The 17,983-nt window shown below is 42.5% G+C and overlaps 1 long non-coding RNA gene across 1 annotated transcript; it reads right to left on the minus strand.

The window, feature by feature from the left end:
• Nucleotides 1–1,375: 1,375 nt before the first annotated feature.
• On the minus strand, nucleotides 1,376–17,687 carry LOC121688387. Its single transcript, XR_006024571.1, has 3 exons — nucleotides 17,530–17,687; nucleotides 15,873–15,875; nucleotides 1,376–1,386 (listed from the first exon to the last, which is right to left on the minus strand). It is a non-coding gene; the product is annotated as an uncharacterized LOC121688387 (long non-coding RNA).
• Between the last annotated feature and the right edge of the window lie 296 nt (nucleotides 17,688–17,983).

Below are 17,983 nucleotides of genomic sequence, written 5' to 3' on the forward strand. Positions count from 1 at the left end.
GAGGAGACTTGTAGATAACTAACGTTAGTATAGTTAGCTAACCGCTGCTGTAACATTTATTCACCATAAATTAATAAAGTTGAATGGTTCTGCAATGTAGGCTGTGTTTACGTTTTTTTGCAGTACCATGTCCCTTACATGACATGGCCCAGTGTCCTTGTAACATGCATGCAGCAAAGCTAGATATGAATGTGATTTCAGCCCGACTTTCAACATTTCTTTCAAAAAGACACGTAGGCTAAACCACGAAGACCCGTAACGAGGGATCTGGAATGTTGGTTACCTAGCAACCAAGAATGTCTATTGAAAAGGGAACTTTTTTGGATGCGTAAGAACAATGTCGAAATTAACATGTGTAACAATAATGGGGTGTTTTCAGATTATTTAGTTTGTGGTAGAATTGTTGTATAAAAGCAATATAGCACTCGTGATCGTGAGATTGGTCATGGATATTCCCACGGCTGAATATCCATGACCAACCCCACTCTAACTCGTGCTATATTGCTTAAATATACAGTGAAACTACAACGTTTTTTGTAGCCACCTTTTCAAGTGACAAATTATTACGACTGCCGCGCAGCGAAGCGGCGGTCATATAGGTTTAGTCAGATTTTTTTTCGCATGCCCAAATTTCCGTCAATGATTCCCGGGACACTGAAAGACCGGGGTACACGAAACTTGGTGGGCATGTAACCCCACATGGATAGCATGGAACCATTGTTTTTCATTTTGATCTGTAGCCCCCCCGCTGGACTGGACCCCCCCGAAAGGAGGGTAGGGCAGACACAGTTTTCTGTGAATATCTCGAAAACCGTAGGGTTTAGGAGGACCATTTTTTTTTGTATGTTGATCTCAAGGGGCCATGTCAACCCATTCCATAACCACTCATTTCATGTATAGCGCCACCTAGTTAAACACAAAAAAGTAAAAATGAGGTGTTGTAATTGAAGGTATCTGTGACCTAACATAGTCAAAACTGCACGAAATTGGACTTGTATGATCATTATGACACCCTCTGTATGCACGCCAAGTTTTGTGGAATTCCGTTCATGGGGGGCCACACAATAAATTAATTTATGTTACTATACACCAACTGGCCTGTAGGTGGCCGGAGACAGTTTTCTGTGAATATCTCGAGAACCGTAGTTCCTAGGAGGTCCACCGTTTTAATGTATGTTGGTCTTAAGGGGGCATGTCAACCCATCCCATTACCACTTATTTCATGTATAGCGCCACCTAGTTAAAAATTAAAAAGCAAAAAATTAGGTGTTTTCATCACAATATCTCTGGCTGACAAGGTCAAAACTGCACGAAATTAAAAGTGTAGGATCATTATGACACCCTCTGAATGCATGCCAAGTTTTGTGTGCTTTCGTTCATGGGGGCCTTACAATAAAATAATTTATGTGTACATTTAGTGACGTACACCAACAAGGATTTCCGGGACACTGAAAGACCGGGGTACACAAAACTTGGTGGGCATGTACCCCCACATGGATAGCATGGAACCGTCATTTTTCGCTTTGATCTGTAGCCCCCCCGCTGGACTGGACCCCCCGAAAGGAGGGTAGGGCAGACACAGTTCTCTGTGAATATCTTGAGAACTGTAGGGCCTAGGATGACCATTTGTTTCCGTATGTTTGCCTCCAGGGGTCATGTTAACCCATTTCACAAACAGATACACACACACACACATTAACAGTAATCATACGTATGACACATACTCACACAGTAGACATATGTACGCTTGCATGCACAGGCACATACGCACTCACACACACACACACCCACACACATAACATAAACATAACACAAACAATCAAGAATTTCTCAGAATTATGAACAGGCAAGATGGAGGTGGGGTTGTATAAAATCAATTTTACATGTGAAATCTATGAACTAATCATGTTTTGGTACTTGTTGTCTAACAGATACCAGAGAATTGAGTGTGGATAATGCAATTTAGTGAGACAGTTAGAATCATATAAGCCTTTCAGCGTGATTTCTTTTTGTGGAAAAAATGTGCTGGACTGGGCGGCGGTCATATTTTGTACCGCTCTGCGGTACATCTAGTTTATTTCACCAATCATTGAGTGCTGTACGTGGGTGCATGTGTGTGTGTTTACATGTGCTTACATGTGCGTGTGTGTGTGCGTGTGAGAGAGAGAGAGAGTGTTAAATGAGGATGCACCTTTCTGTGTCTCTGAGGTCGATGTGAGCAATGCCTTTAGGAGGATTAATTGTAGAAAAGCTGCTGGACCGGATGGAATTTCTAACAGGGTTTTGAAATCATGCGCTGCTCAGTTAGCTCCTGTGTTCACTTATATCTTTAACACATCATTGGCTCAAGAGACAGTTCCTACTTGCCTCAAGCAGTCTGTTATTGTTCCAGTACCGAAAAACAAAAGTCCATCATGTCTGAATGACTACCGCCCAGTAGCCCTGACGTCTACAGTGATGAAGTGTTTTGAGAAGCTTGTGAAAAACATTATCTGCTCATCCCTCCCTGCCTCCTTCGACCCCCTCCAATTTGCTTACAGAGCCAACAGGTCTACAGAGGATGCCATCTCAAACCTCATGCACACCACCTTAACTCACCTGGAGGAGGGGAATGGGAATTATGTGAGGATGCTGTTCATTGACTTTAGTTCAGCATTCAACACGATAGTACCTCTCACCTTGGTCACAAAGATCAAGGCCTTAGGACTGAACACCACCCTGTGTCACTGGATATTTGACTTCCTCACCAACCGTTCACAAGTGGTTGGAGTGGGGGGTCTGACATCTGACTCATTAACCATCAGCACTGGTGCTCCCCAAGGCTGTGTTTTGAGTCCACTGCTGTACAACATCTACACACATGACTGCAAAGTCAACAGTAGTCATACCTCCATCATCAAGTTTGCAGATGACACAGTGATCTTGGGCCTGATTAGTAACAACAATGAACAGCTCTACTTGGATCAGGTTGATGAGGTGGCACAGTGGTGTCAATCTAACAGCTTGACACTGAATATCAATAAAACCAAGGAAATGGTAGTGGATTACAGAAGGCAGCAGCAGAACTACAGTTACACCCCACTAATGATCAGCGGGCAACCTGTAGAGAGAGTCACAAGTTTTAAATACCTTGGTGTCCACATTACTGAAGACCTAACATGAACTGTTAACAATCAATATGTTCTGAAGAAGTCCAGACAACGACTCTACTTCCTTCGTCGATGAAATTCAAAGTTTCTACATCCATCATGAAGGCCTTCTACACTTCAGCGGTTGAGAGTGTTCTAACTGGTAGCATCATCACCTGGTATGGAAACTCCACAGTTAGAGATTGTAGTACTCTGCAGAGAGTAGTGCGCTCAGCTGAACGTACTATAAGAACTCAACTCCCTGCTCTACAAGATATCTATTCCAGAAGAGTACTCCTAAGAGCCCAAAAGATTCTGAAGGACTCTTCTCATCCTAACAATGGATTATTCCTACCGCTGAAATCAAGAAGACGCCTATGTAGTCACAAAGCCAGAACTGAGAGACTCAGGAGAAGTTTTTTTCCCCAGGCCATCCGAACTCTGAACTCACACTATACTGACTTTGCACACATTCACTCCTCAGCACTCTCAAACATTTTCCAACTCTGAACTCACACTATACTGACTTTGCACTCATTCACTCCTCAGCACTCTCAAACATTTCCCAACTCTGAACTCACACTATACTGACTTTGCACTCATTCACTCCTCAGCACTCATGCCCCCCCCCCCACACACACACCTACAAGACTTTTACATCCCTCACCCTATGCTACAGACCTTATTTTATCACACGTTATTTATTTTCTTATTTCATCACACGTCAAAACACATACACACACATCTGACTTTCTCCAACTTTTGCACATCTCCATAGAACTTTATTTATTATTTTTGATTTCTCCATCTACCCATGTCCTTGATTGCCTAGCCTTTCTGCCCCCCCCCCGCCCCCCCCTTGCCTGCATGGCAGATTACACCTTCCTAATTAAGCCTTAAGCAAGGAGGTTCAATAGGAGGTGCACTTCAATATGCAATACACTGCTTATGAGATAATCACGTGAAATGAATCAAGCGTGTAGATGATATTTTAAAGGTTTCAAATAGCTGCAGGCTCCATCTCCAAATGTTTAATTACTGTAAATCAATATTTAGCGATGAGTCCTCCTGTTAATAAATAAACACTCCTAAATCACTCTCCTGTTACCACACCCCGAGAAGATGATTCATATTTACAACAGCAGCAGAACAGCTTTCTAAGAGAGATTACTGTAACTAAATAAACAGCATGAGGAGTCATGAGTAATAAACAAACTCAAAATGCTGAGATAGTATGTTTATTACATTCCATTCATTCATGCCACACACACCAACTGTACTGGTTGGTGTGTGTATGTGTGGTGTCAGTTGGTGTTGATGTGAATTGGGAGCTCATTAGAGCTATAAAGCTGCACATGACCTGACTGTTAGTGGACCTCTCATGGCACACGCACACACACACACACACACGTATGTGACATGACCTTGTTTGACAGCAGAAGGGTAGTGACTTTAAATTATAATGTGGATGCTGTTGCATCATCAAGTGAATTAGCTGAGCTGCCACAGAGCATTTTAGCCTGTCTGAGTCTGTTTAGGAGAAAAAGATATTCACGGTTGCATCACTGACAGCATTTTACTTATACATAAACCCTCAGGAAAAGATTATAATTCATATTTGTGACCAGGCATGGCAAAACCAGGCTCAAGTCGCGAAAAACGACTTTGAAGGTTTTTTTTTTTTTTTTTTCAAAATTAGTTATTTTCGTTTTTTTGCAAAATGTGCAAGTTGAAGTCCTAAAGAAGCAATTTCATGTTTCAGATAACAGCATTGGTTGCTTTAAAAGTGTATATTTTGTCTTTGAAAATGGTTAGGTTTCAGGAAGTAAACCAGTGTTTGAATTGGGCGTGACTATTAGTGCTCTTTTGTTTTGTCGCCAATCAGCTGTATGCTAGAAGTAACCTCATGGCTACTTACTGAACCAGCATGCTGTTTATTTACAATTGGAATGGAGATGGACAAAGCATATGAAGGTATATTGGGTGCAAAAGTGGCGAGCACATTTAACTGCAGATTTTGCATGTGCACACTAAAGTCATAAATGTGTAACAGTAAAGTTGAAGTTCATATTTTTTATATCTTGTTAACACAAAATAGGTTCACAAATCCTTTTTACAGGTACACAAATCCTATCCTGTGAGTCACAACTTTCAAGAGTCACACACTCGACACTTTTGCTCCAATCGTTGCAGCGCAGTTGGTGCGAAACATATTTCCACATCCGTGTTTCATAATCTGAGAACATGCACAACATTTGTGCATTTCTAAACCCAAATGTGAACTAATGCATCCAAAGTTGTGCATCTGAGAAATAATTTCTCATTAATAAAATTCTACAGATCGCTTTGATTTTCTTGCACGACTACAAGTCAATTGATACAAGTGCTCGAATCTGCTTCTACGAGTGACGATACTTTTGCTCCTGGCTAGGTGATATAATAGGAGCAAAAAGATTTGTATGTGTGCACGTCGAGCGAATCGATCGAGAAAACAAGGCGGCCGGATCTGGATCGCGCTCAGACTACCATTGCCTGCTCATAAGGTAAGTAACATGATAATAATATGAAGAAAGTTATCTTGTTTGTTGGTTTACATTATCATGACAGCTATGTTTAGCTTAGTTTACCTGCTTGCTAAATCATCCAGTGCCAGATCAAGCTAGCTATCGCTAGATAAATAACTAGTTTAGAAGTACAGAAATATAACACTGCCCGTCCAAAATCGTTAGGACACACAATCTGACACAATCGTTGTATCTTGCACGAAGACTATTGGATAGTGCTAGGAAAGTTTGCAATTGTTTGCTGTGCAGACATTATGAATAATAAGGTCGTAAAACTTAACACCGCACACCGCAACATTTTTTTCCTCGCTTTGTTCAAAGAAAAACTATAAATCGTGTGTCCTTCATTGATAAGGAAACATGCTGAGGTTACTTACTTTATGAGCAGGCAATGGTAGTCTGAGCGCGATCCAGTATCCAGATCCGGCCGCCTTGTTTTCTCGATCGATTCGCTCGACGTGCACACATACAAATCGTTTTGCTCCTATTATATCACCTAGCCAGGAGCAAAAGTATCGTCACTCGTAGAAGCAGATTCGAGCACTTGTATCAATTGACTTGTAGTCGTGCAAGAAAATCAAAGCGATCTGTAGAATTTTATTAATGAGAAATTATTTCACAGATGCACAACTTCGGATGCATTAGTTCACATTTGGGTTTACAAATGCACGAATGTTGTCCATGTTCTCAGATTATGAAACACGGATGTGCAAATGTGTTTCGCACCGATTGGAGCAAAAGTGTTGAGTGCGTGACTCTTGAAAGTTGTGACTCACAGGACAGGATTTGTGTACCTGTAAAAAGGATTTGTGAACCCGTAGCCCCTATTTTGTGTTAACAAGATATCAAAAAATATGTACAACTTCAACTTTACTGTTTATTAAACTCATTTATGACTTTAGTGTGCACATGCAAAATCTGCAGTTAAATGTGCTCGCCACTTTTGCACCCAATATACCTTCATAAAAGCACAGCGGATTGCAGATGACCTGAATCGGATGATGAAGGCGACTTCATTACATTGGAGAACATCCCTAATCTAGAGCTGACCTTAACCGAAGATAATTACAACGAGGAAGAATCTCTCGGTCTGGCAGCAGAGGAACTAGATCGTAAAATATCAAATGCTATTTCCACAGTTACATTTGACGGGAATAAAGTCTGTGTGTTAGAAACTTTATCCATTGCTACTAGCTAACGTAGGTCTACTGTCGTTATCTATTGGCACCATAGGCTACTAGCCAAAACCCATTACAGATAGTGTAGTTTCGGTGGGCAAATAATTTGAATAATGCGAGAATGTCTTGTTTTGACTAATGGCAGGGTGCCTTATCGTGTGTGCATTCAAATTAACAGGGTTTGCAAACGTGATCTCATGTTTGTTTAGTTCGCGTTTTAGACTATTTTATCTATTGCTAAACCTGCTAAATCCATTGCCAACTTGGTGCCTTGCACTGGGTGTTCATTCAAAATAACATGGTTTGCAAACGTGATCTCATGTTTGTTTTAGACTACTTTATCCATTGCTACTAGCTGGTTCTGTAACCCATTACAGATTGTTTCGATGGGTCATTAGCACTGCAGGCTGACAAATCAGTGACCGTGACAGGGGGGAGGGTTGATCTTAATGTAATGTAAATGAGGACCATTGTGTTCCCCTCCCATGGATTGAGGGAGAAAGTAGTCAAATTGAAAACCCTGATTTCTCAGCTTGTAGCTTTGAGATGTGTATACTTTAAAATGGCTACAACTTATTCAAATATTATCAGATCTCCATGACTGAGACATCATTGGATAGCTTTGAAACTACACCTTCAAAGCTATCCAATTCAGAATCTGTGAATAACTCAAAATGTCTCTGGGGAGACATGTGCCTGGTTTTGCCATGCCTGGTCACATTTTTACCCAGTTTTTTTTGTGACAAGTACTTAACAAGAGTGTAATAACCACCATCAAAAGCCCTACAAAACAATCCCACCCCCCCACACCCCTTTATGAACCTTGGAACCCTGGCTGGCAATATTGCCCATCCAGTGTCAGCAGCCCAAAGGCTTGCTGTTCCTTCCCCTTTTGACTTAAACAGTGCTGCCAAAATGACTTATATGTAATATGTACTTGTGTATGTAATAATGATTATAACAATATGTATAAGTAAGTATATATACTCTTTTGATCCCGTGAGGGAAATTTGGTCTCTGCATTTATCCCAATCCGTGAATTAGTGAAACACACTCAGCACATAGTGAGGTGAAGCACACACTAATCCCGGCGCAGTGAGCTGCCTGCAACAACAGCAGCGTCGCTCGGGGAGCAGTGAGGGGTTAGGTGCCTTGCTCAAGGGCACTTCAGCCGCTTTCTACTGGTCGGGGTTCGAACCGGAAACTCTCCGGTCACAAGTCTGAAGTGCTAACCAGTAGGCCACGGCTGCCCCATGTTCTCTTACTATTACAATGATAATATCCATAATGTGTCAAATATTCATGTGTCTTATGTTTCATACATCTGGGGTCGAACTGACCCCAAGGAACATCAATGTACAAAATATTTGTACAGGACATTGAAAACATATTATTGTACAACTTTCATGCTAACTCTGTTGTACCCTTCAATTGAGGAAAAGTCATGAAACATGAAGCAAAAAAAAAAAAAGTGAACCATATATTTTATGATGTTAAACGTTGGGTAACAGGAGGGTTAAATGTAAGAGAATTCATTTGACCATGGAACCAGCTTTGTTTGACTCCAGCCTTCAGTGAAACATGAATACTTCAGGAAAATGTCAACCCTCCTTTCTGAAAGGAATGACCTTTAGTAAAGTTTAGCAATATGACACAATGTTACAGTTTCATTCAGTAATAGTAAGAGTATGCAGTGCAGTGTTCTCACTCTTGCTGAGGCTGTCAGGGGTTATAGCGCCCTCTAGAGTCCTCCAGAGGTCACTAGATCTGATGGGAGCCAGAACATGGATAAAAATAAGACAGGGGATACAAGTGTTACAGATGGCCTCTCCCAAACAAATGCTTTTCAATTACTGTATTCATATTTTAAAATATGTTTGGGATTTTGCCTTTGCGTGAAGAGAGAGAGAGAGAGAGAGAGAGAGAGAGAGGTGGGATTGGGATTGCAGGTCGGTTTCAAACCTGGGTGCCTTTGAGCACTTGGAGATGAGTGAGGTACAAATGCACAGCTGAATGCACCACAGCAGCCCTCATCTGTATTCATCTTTAGTAAGCTTTAGGAATGTTTCATACATGAGGCCCTGGCCACTCTGTTCTGGAGTATCCAGTCAGGGCCAGTGTTCCCTACAGGCGGTGAGTGAGTGTGTGTGTGAGTGAGTGTGTGTGTGTGTGTGTGTGTCTGTTTGTGTTGGATTGGGTGCGGGTGTGTATATGATATGCTTTTGTAAGTGTGTGTGTGTTTGTTTGTTTGTGTGTGTATCTGTGTGTGTGTGCAGGGGTATCGGACAGGGGATAAAACCACTACTGATTATAGGGGCCCAAGGGGAGAGAGGGCCCTTGAGAAGTTAAATAATATATTGAAAGAATATATTTTATTTTACCTGAGTTGAGGAACATGGGGGCCCATCAGGACTGCCTATGCAGGGGCCCAGGATCTTGTGCTCCGTGTGTGTGTGTGAGGAAGATCAGTGTCTCTCTAGTGGTCTGCTGGATACACACAGGCTGATGGGATCTGCAGAATGAATGGAGATGAGAATGGAAGTGGATAGTTGTAGATGGCCATCTCCCTTCCTAACAATACTAACAATAATTACACTCACATTTAAGTAGAACAATGAATGCTGCCTTGCAGCGCAACACAGACAACATGAGGCTCCATGAAGAATGTTCTGTGTAAGAGCTGCACCACACTAAAGCGGCTATCGATTTCGCTGAATGACAAATGCCACCGAATTACGTTCCTGTTATTGTAAAACAGTAGAGCAATGCTCTGCAGGCTCCTGGAGCTCGTCTGCCACTCTAATGTGAGTATTTGTGACTCACGCACACTCGCACAGTGATGATTCTAATAGTGGAGAATAGGGTGATAAAAGTTTTCTCATTTCACACACACACACACACACAAACATACACACACAGTTGCAATGTAGTTTCGCTGTGACTTTCTGTCTGGCTATTGCAGTGCAGCAGAACTCAGATATTCACTATCAGAGGGGCCAAAAATACATATCCATGTCAAGACAGAGGAGAGAGAGAGAGAACTGGAAAGTGGATGTAAAAATGGCTTGAGTTTATGGCAGTACTTTTAAGTGTAATGTTCCTACACATAGAAGAGGGATGTTTTGTGTGAGTGTGTGTATGTGTGTGTGTGTGTGTGTACTCTTTGGGTGTCTCCTATTGGCCTCTGAAGCTCTGCACCTTTGTTCCTTTGTTTTAATTTGCTTTATGGATTCATATATCATATGGAGTTAAACTTTAATGCTGCACGGGTGATGAATGACCCTTATAGATCTATTATTCATAGAATAATGGCTTACATATGCAGTACTAATGGGCCATTTAGGATGAAAGAGACTCTATACGATCTCCTCAGGGTAGTCTAGCCTCAGATTTACGTATGATTGACATCATCAGCCACTGAAACAACTAGCCTTTGCCTTCCTGCAATTATGATAGATTCATACCCTCCACTATATTACAGCTGGTTGCATAATAAAGTACCAGTTAAGTCCATACAATGATAGCCTATTAGGATAAAACAGATGCTATGTTCTGCTCTGAGTCACCCACTCTAAGAAATGTGCATGTGATTGACATCCATATTGAAAAGTGTTACCCATTTAAAATACTGGCTTCTGACCTCTATTTTCTCTGTCACTCAGCCTTCTGAGAGATGGGGGGGTGGGGGCGAAGACTGAATTCAATTTGTGGGTCTTTAATTCCTCTACGCCTCGCGGAATCTTAAGTGGAAAGCAGGCAGACAGACAAATGTGATTTTAAAGAGGAGTTCATTAAAAGGTGAAAGAGCATCAGCAGCAGCTCACCTGAGCGGGTGGATGAACAGTGGAGAAGATCCAGACACGAAGCAGAGGGTGGGGAAGATACAGGCAGGGCAAGTGAGGCTAACAGGCAGGGTACACCAGGCACATCGCTGAAGCTTTGCGTTCACGGAGCATAAAATAGTTTTAGAAGATTTAAAAAATCTTTTAACATCTAGTCAGGCGGGCACGCTAGCCAGGGAGCTAAAGCTCATAGGTGCCCATGCAACCTGTAGGAGACAGTGGCTGTGTCTCAAACCGCCTACTTGCACACTTCAAATACTTAGTTGAAGTATACAGTGCAGACAAAGATTATACATGGCGAATCAAGATATTTAATCAGGAGCCATTTCCAGGAACCCTGATCACACGGGGGGGGGGGGGGGGTGCAAAATCCCCTTTTATGCAGAGCAGAAGCAGCGACTGTTCCATTGAAGTCTATGGCCATAGCTCAGAATTTCACCACATATGCTAAGGTCTTGGTCCTTTAGAGTTAGGAATGTGAATTTTGGGCACGTTTTCATGATTCTCAAACTCTTCTGACCATTTCAGGTACATTTTTAGCATTTTTGAGCATTCCAGTCTGGAGAAATTCAACCTTATATCAGGTGTGCGCCTGTGATTTATTCTGCGTTTGTTGGCTGGTTTCCACCTATGCTCATCAATACGTCAACGACACGCCTCTTTATGCAGACACAGCACTCGATCCCCATTTTGCGCCCATATACATGAATTGCGATGAACTTCCTTGCCCCGCCATGTATAATCTTGTAGATATGGGGATAATACTAACCATCGAAAAAGTGGGCACGCTAGCTAGTGCTCAGTGCACACTAGCAGTGCACTGATGAAAGTATGCCGTTTCAGACACAGCCAGTGATGTATCAGAGGGCACTAGACCCTAGCAGTTCGGAGATGCTCCAACATGTGTCAAGCTCAGTCAGGCGTTCTACATACTCGACGCACCCGACCGGTAGCGCGACACCGTGACGTCAAAATGACGTAGATCTTGCTGGCGCACCAGGATTTTAGCCAGGTAGCGCGAGGTAGCGCACCACTCATTTTTTTTCAGACGAGCGCGACAAAGTGGAAACAGGAAGATGGACTAGTTCGAGGGCAAGCGAGAGTTGCAGTGTTTTGTTACAGTCGTGAATTTGTAATAGTTTGCTGGATAAGTTAATAAAGTTACCAGCGAGAGTTGCAACACATGGAATTAAAGGAGAATTCCGGTGTGATATTGACCTAAAGTGTATTGAAACATGATACCGAGTGTGAACGTATGTCTCATAGCCCATCTCGGCTTGTCCCCTGCACTCCAAAATCTGGCGCTAGTTAGCCGATGCTACCAACAGCTTTTTCAATAGTGGTTACAAGACGATTTATACAGACAGTATCTTCACGAAGTTTAGCGTTTGCAGCCATCTTGAATTTAGTCACGATAAACGAGTAAGAATGAACAGGTATGATAAGGGATCAGATATAATAATATTGAGTGGAAATGCATGGATTCCAGTTTCTTTCAGTAGCAGCAACTGAAATCCATGCATTTCCATTGAATTATTTTTGGAATCTGATCCCTTATCATACCTGTTCATTCTTACTCGTTGCTCGACTTATCGTGACTAAATTCAAGATGGCTGCAAACGCTAAACTTCGTGAAGATACTGTCTGTATAAATCGTCTTGTAAGTAAACTACCAGTGCTTTTTCAAAGTTCTCAATGTCTCGTTTTAAATGTCAGGGCCCTCGGAAGTCTACCAATGAAGTGTGGAGATACATTGAGCCTCGTAAATGGGTGTAAAACTGATTTATTTGCATGGCTAGCCCGATGCCGAAGCAGCACTATTGAAAAAGCTGTTGGTAGCATCGGCTAACTAGCGCCAGATTTTGGAGTGCAGGGGACAAACCGAGATGGGCTATGAGACATACGTTCACACTCGGTATCATGTTTCAATACACTTTAGGTCAATATCACACCGGAATTTTCCTTTAAGAGGAAAGAATAGAAACGATTTATTTTCAAACAAAGGATATCTATTAAGGCCTGAACAAAATCTCTTTCCACTTCAGGAAATTACACAAACTCAGCCAGCTGCTAGCTAGCTAGCCAGCTAACTAAACTGTTTAAATTATTAAAATTTCCCTCGGGATGACTAAAGTATCTATCTATCTATCTACCTGTGCGCACACCTTGGAAACTAGATGATAATGATGGTGGTAGTTGTGAATAGTAGCAACCAAAGTCTGAAGTACCATCACAGAGGCTAGCTAATAGCAGAGCCCATTTACATTCTCTGCTACTAGTGTTTCTTAATGCAGCTTCTTCTGCTGTGTAACGTAGTTAGCATTAATCTTTTCACAACAGCGACACCTCTGTTCAGGAGAATATTGCAACTAGTGTCGTGACCACGACACGCAAGTATAAATGGTTACGGCGCTTCTGTGACGTCACATTGTCGCGCTACAGGTCGGGTGCGTCGAGTATGTGGAACGTTTCACTCAGCTGTTTAAGAGTCACATGTTGTGAAGGTATTAGCCAGCAAACACATGCTCTCAAGGCCCTCTGGGGAGATACTGCAATCAGTGAGAGACTAAGTAAAGTGAATCTACATGTATCATGTGTTATCTCCTCCACAGAGATGGAGCACATGACCTACATTCACCATTGTCTCTCTAACATAGTCTGCAGCTAAAACTTCCCTTGGGATCAATAAAATATCTGTTTAAATATCTATGTCATGCACAGGTTTAGAAATCAGTGGGAGGTGGTTGATTTCCAGGACATATTCCAGAGCTCCCATACTCTCTAGATCACAGGGGTTAGGACTTTAATCCTGATGGGATTCATACACTGGGATGACTTTTTAGGATGCAGATGTGCCTCCTGATCTTTTCACTCCAGATCCGCACTCTTTAAGATCTGCTCTCTCTCTCTCTCTCTCTCTCTCTCTTCTCTCTCCCTCTCTCTCTCTCTCCCTCTCTCTCAGTACTCCTACATGAGGACAATATGTAGGATGGATGGAAATGTGAGAACTCTCTAAGTGCATTGTTATTTTGCTGCAACACAGATCGCAGTAAATTTTAAAAGAAAAATGTGCAACATATTTATGAGGGGATTAAAAGAGGGTGAGGCCAAAGCCTCCCCTGCCAAAGAACCAGTACTTAATTACAAGACAATATGACAATAGGCTGAAATAAAACATCCATTAAAAGGATTGCAAGCTTGTCCCTGTGGGGGTAAACATAACTAATGGTTCTTTGGGAGATTTTGGAAAACAAATGGAGGCTCCTGGTACTGTGGCTGGGTGTAATAGGGAGTTCTAAAAGCAGCGTGCTTGGCCAAGGTCAGTGAACAACGGGCGGCTGGGATGGTAGGCGAGTATGAATCACGACACGCAGGTGAAAATGAAATTACTTTTTGTGTTGCTGTTTACAGCAAGGCTACAAATCTACCAATCCTTCATTAATGACTGGCTGACTTGGATGGGATGGGGGAAGTGGGGAGGAGAGTAAAGAACTTACTAGGTGTGTGTGTGTGTGCCTGCGTTCATGCGTGCATGTGTGCATGTGTTCATGCGTGCATGTGTGCCTGCGTTCATATGTGCATGTGTTCATGCGTGCATGTGTGCCTGCGTTCATGCGTGCATGTGTGCCTGCGTTCATGCGTGCCTGCGTTCATGCGTGCATGTGTGCCTGCGTTCATGCGTGCATGTGTGCATGTGTGTGTAATTTGTACCTTTCCTCATAGGAAGAAGTAGCCTGACGAACCAGACCCACATCAAGATGTAGGGTCTGGGAACTCACCATTCGCAGTGCTCAATCCAAGGGTTGGGATAATAACTCGCGAGAAGTTTGCTATTTACAATAGCAGAGTAGCCTAACATATAAATGCATCGTCTAGAGGGAGCTCAAACCTGCCAAAAATACCTAAACCTGCATAGTATACCTTTAACTTCTGTCATCCTGTTCGCAGCAGCAGCATCCATCTTCTTTGTTTTCAAGTAGCAGGGAATTCACGCGGAACCATCACAACTCTGCCATTATATTTATATTATATTTATATCATACTTATACTTATATTTACCATTTCTGCTGTAAGTGCATGTTGTGTGTGATGTCTGTATGCTACTGAGACCCCCTGAATTTCCCCTTGGGGATCAATAAAGTATCTATCTATCTATCTATCTATCTATCTATCTATTTATCTATCATTAAGCCCGCCTACCGACTCCATAAACAATGTGATTGGCCTGATTGAAGTTTGATTTTTCCAGCTCGCAAGCCAACGGAGAGTTGTTAGACTACCCTGGCTGCAAATTATATTTGCTGCCGCTAGGGTGCGTCTAGATTTCTAGGCTAAGGAAGAAGATCTCAGCCACTGAAAATGTGAGTGGGAACGTGAGAACAGAAACAATTCCCCACTAACAGATGGAAAAGCAGCCATGTTGTATGTCTTGTTTGTAATGCCATGTAGAACATATTTTCAATGGGCCACATAACAGTAAACCAACGATTCAAAGCAATATCATGCTCATGCAAAATTATATAGTGAAAGTAAAAATAGTGCACCCACACACACACACACACACACACACAGAGCTCCTACATTCTTCAGTCATGACTAAATACAATATCTGCACTGTTTCTCTTGAGACTTTTCTCTGTCATTCACTAAGTTAATATGGCTTCAGTGGGAGTGGGAAGGGTAATAAATGAAATCAGAAATAGAGTCAGAAATAAACAGTGCAGCAGTGTTACTGTACACATGACTGGTGTAAATAAATATTTGCCAACCCGCATGTGTATAAACGTGTGTGTGTGTGTGTCTAACTGTTGACTCTATGTCTCTATTTGACTCTATGTGTGTGTGTGTGTGTTTGTGTGTGTGTGTGTGTCATACGGGAATACTGAATGAGCAGGCAGGAAATGAGACGTGAAGATAATAATACAAACAAAAGTGACATTGTTGCGATGGCATGCCAGCGAATTCACCTGACAAATATCTGAGTCCTTTAAATGACACACAAACGTACACACACACACACACACACACACACATTCCCTGTGCAGAGTTAACCCAACAAGCGGTGATGATTTATGTGATCCAGATGAGCAGTTTGAGAAGAACAAATCACTCTGACATACACACATACACACACAAACAAGACAACACGCACACACACACACACTTCTAAAGTACCTTCTTCTACAGTGAATTCCTTTGAGGCAGTGTGCCTTGTTATTGTTGCCACATAAATAAATACCAGTCCATTGAGTCAAAGCCGACAAGCTGGTGGTGATAACCAAAGCTCTGTGTAAACAGTAGTGCACTAGTACATGGGAGTGGATGTGTGTGAGCATGTGTCTGTATGTATGGGTTTGTAAATGTGTGTGTGTGTGTGTGAGTGTGTGTGTGTGTGTGTGTGTGTGCGTTTACATGTGCTAACATGTGGATGCATATGTGTGATGTGAGTATGTGTGTGTTTGTGTGTATGTGAGCTTGTGAGTTTGTGTTTGTGTGTGTGTGTTTGTGTATGTGTTCATGAGTCTGTGTGCTTGTGTGAGTTTGTGTCTGTGTACCAGGAAGCCAGTCAGAATAATTTGCTGTTGTTGCATCAGTCAGACGTGAAGTCACTTCTAATCTGTACACACACAAGCACACATACACGTACACACACGCTCACACAGACACAAACATTAACACCTCCACACCCGATCTTCAGTGCTTGTTCTGACAGCTGCAGGGATTTCAACTGAGTGCTGATTCTCTACGGATCTTTCTGGAAGCGACGGTCTGAAATAACATTAGTCTGACAGAGGAAGAGGAAGAGGAATGGCTGCTATTGCCTTCCTGTGAGCCACTACATCACTCAGCCTGCGCCTTCCTGAATGGGTACACTCAGGAAAATGGCTCTGAGGGAACAAACGGAAAATTATGGAAAAGACCGGAAGGAGAATCGGACCAATTGATCACTAATGAGACACGGGATAATCAAGGACATAAACACAAACACAAACTAATCGAATGTGTTTGTGTGTGCAGGTATGAACAGGTGTCATTGTGTGTGTCTGTCTGTGTTGGACTGGGTGCGGGTGTGTGTGTGTGTGTGTGTGAGAGAGAGTGTACATGTGTGTGTGTGTGTTTGTGTGTGTATCTGTGTGTGTGTGGGTGTGTCACCCAAACTGATGGGATGCATCTCCTCTCCTCTCTTCTCCCTGTCCATCTCAGCCTCCTCTAAGCTCCTCTCCAAAGCCTCCCTTTCTTAGGCCTCCTCCGGTCCTCTCCTCTCTCCCCTCCGTATCTCTCTGACCTCCAGCTCCATTAGGCCTTCAGCTCCTATACAACCTCCTTCGCTAATCCTACACACACACACACACACACCTCTCTCTCTCTCTCACACACACACACAGACCTCTCTCTCTCTCTCACACACACACACCTCTCTCTCTTTCTACAACGCTCAGGCGAAACCCATGTAACACTTGCTGATCGAGATGCATTCTCTCCTGTTCCTTATATAATGCGTTATCAATAGTGATTATAATAATAAAGGGAATGTAGCCTACCTCTCCCAGGTGCAATCATTATCACCTAGCCTACTGCTGAACTCAATCTCGAAACTCGCCTGTCAACACCGGATAATGTTATCATAATAATAATTGAAGGAATAACCTAGGCTATAACCTAGGAGACATACATTATGAACACAAATAGTTACTTCAAAACTTTTATTGACACGTCATATTTACAGGTTTTTGGTTCATACTTTTTGGTATGAGGCAGGTGTGAAGACTCAATACAAATTTAATTGAGGACATCTGTACGCACAACTCTTTCTTACCATGACACTGCTGCATGTGTTCAGAAAAATGTCTTTACTTTGTATCGCACCAATATTGCTGCCCTCGCAGCACCGAGTCACTAAGCTACAGGCTAAGTAGCCTAATAAGCAAGTAGGCTAAGCTAGTCTCTCAGCTATACCAACAGGTGTGCGGTGTGTGTTCTGGTGGATGATAAATGGAGCGATGCGATGGGCCAGCTTATCAAACTTCCCAGCAGACAGGCGAACGTACTCGTGGTGCTTTTTCCTTCATCAGCTCTTCCTTCGTTTAGTGCTCGCACATCCCAAGTTCTTCTTTTCTTCAGGCGTTTCAGGCTTCTTTGGTGGTTGTGTCCTACTTTCAGGCTCGACGTACCGCCCCCAGTTGGTGGGGCAGAGTATCACAGTTAATCCGTAGTGCGCAGGCGCTAACCTTAACAATTTAACGCGCATTCAGGACAGCAGAAATTGGAGT

Source organism: Alosa sapidissima, chromosome 17 (genome assembly GCF_018492685.1).
Source record: "Alosa sapidissima isolate fAloSap1 chromosome 17, fAloSap1.pri, whole genome shotgun sequence".
Classification (NCBI taxonomy): Eukaryota; Metazoa; Chordata; class Actinopteri; order Clupeiformes; family Clupeidae; genus Alosa; species Alosa sapidissima.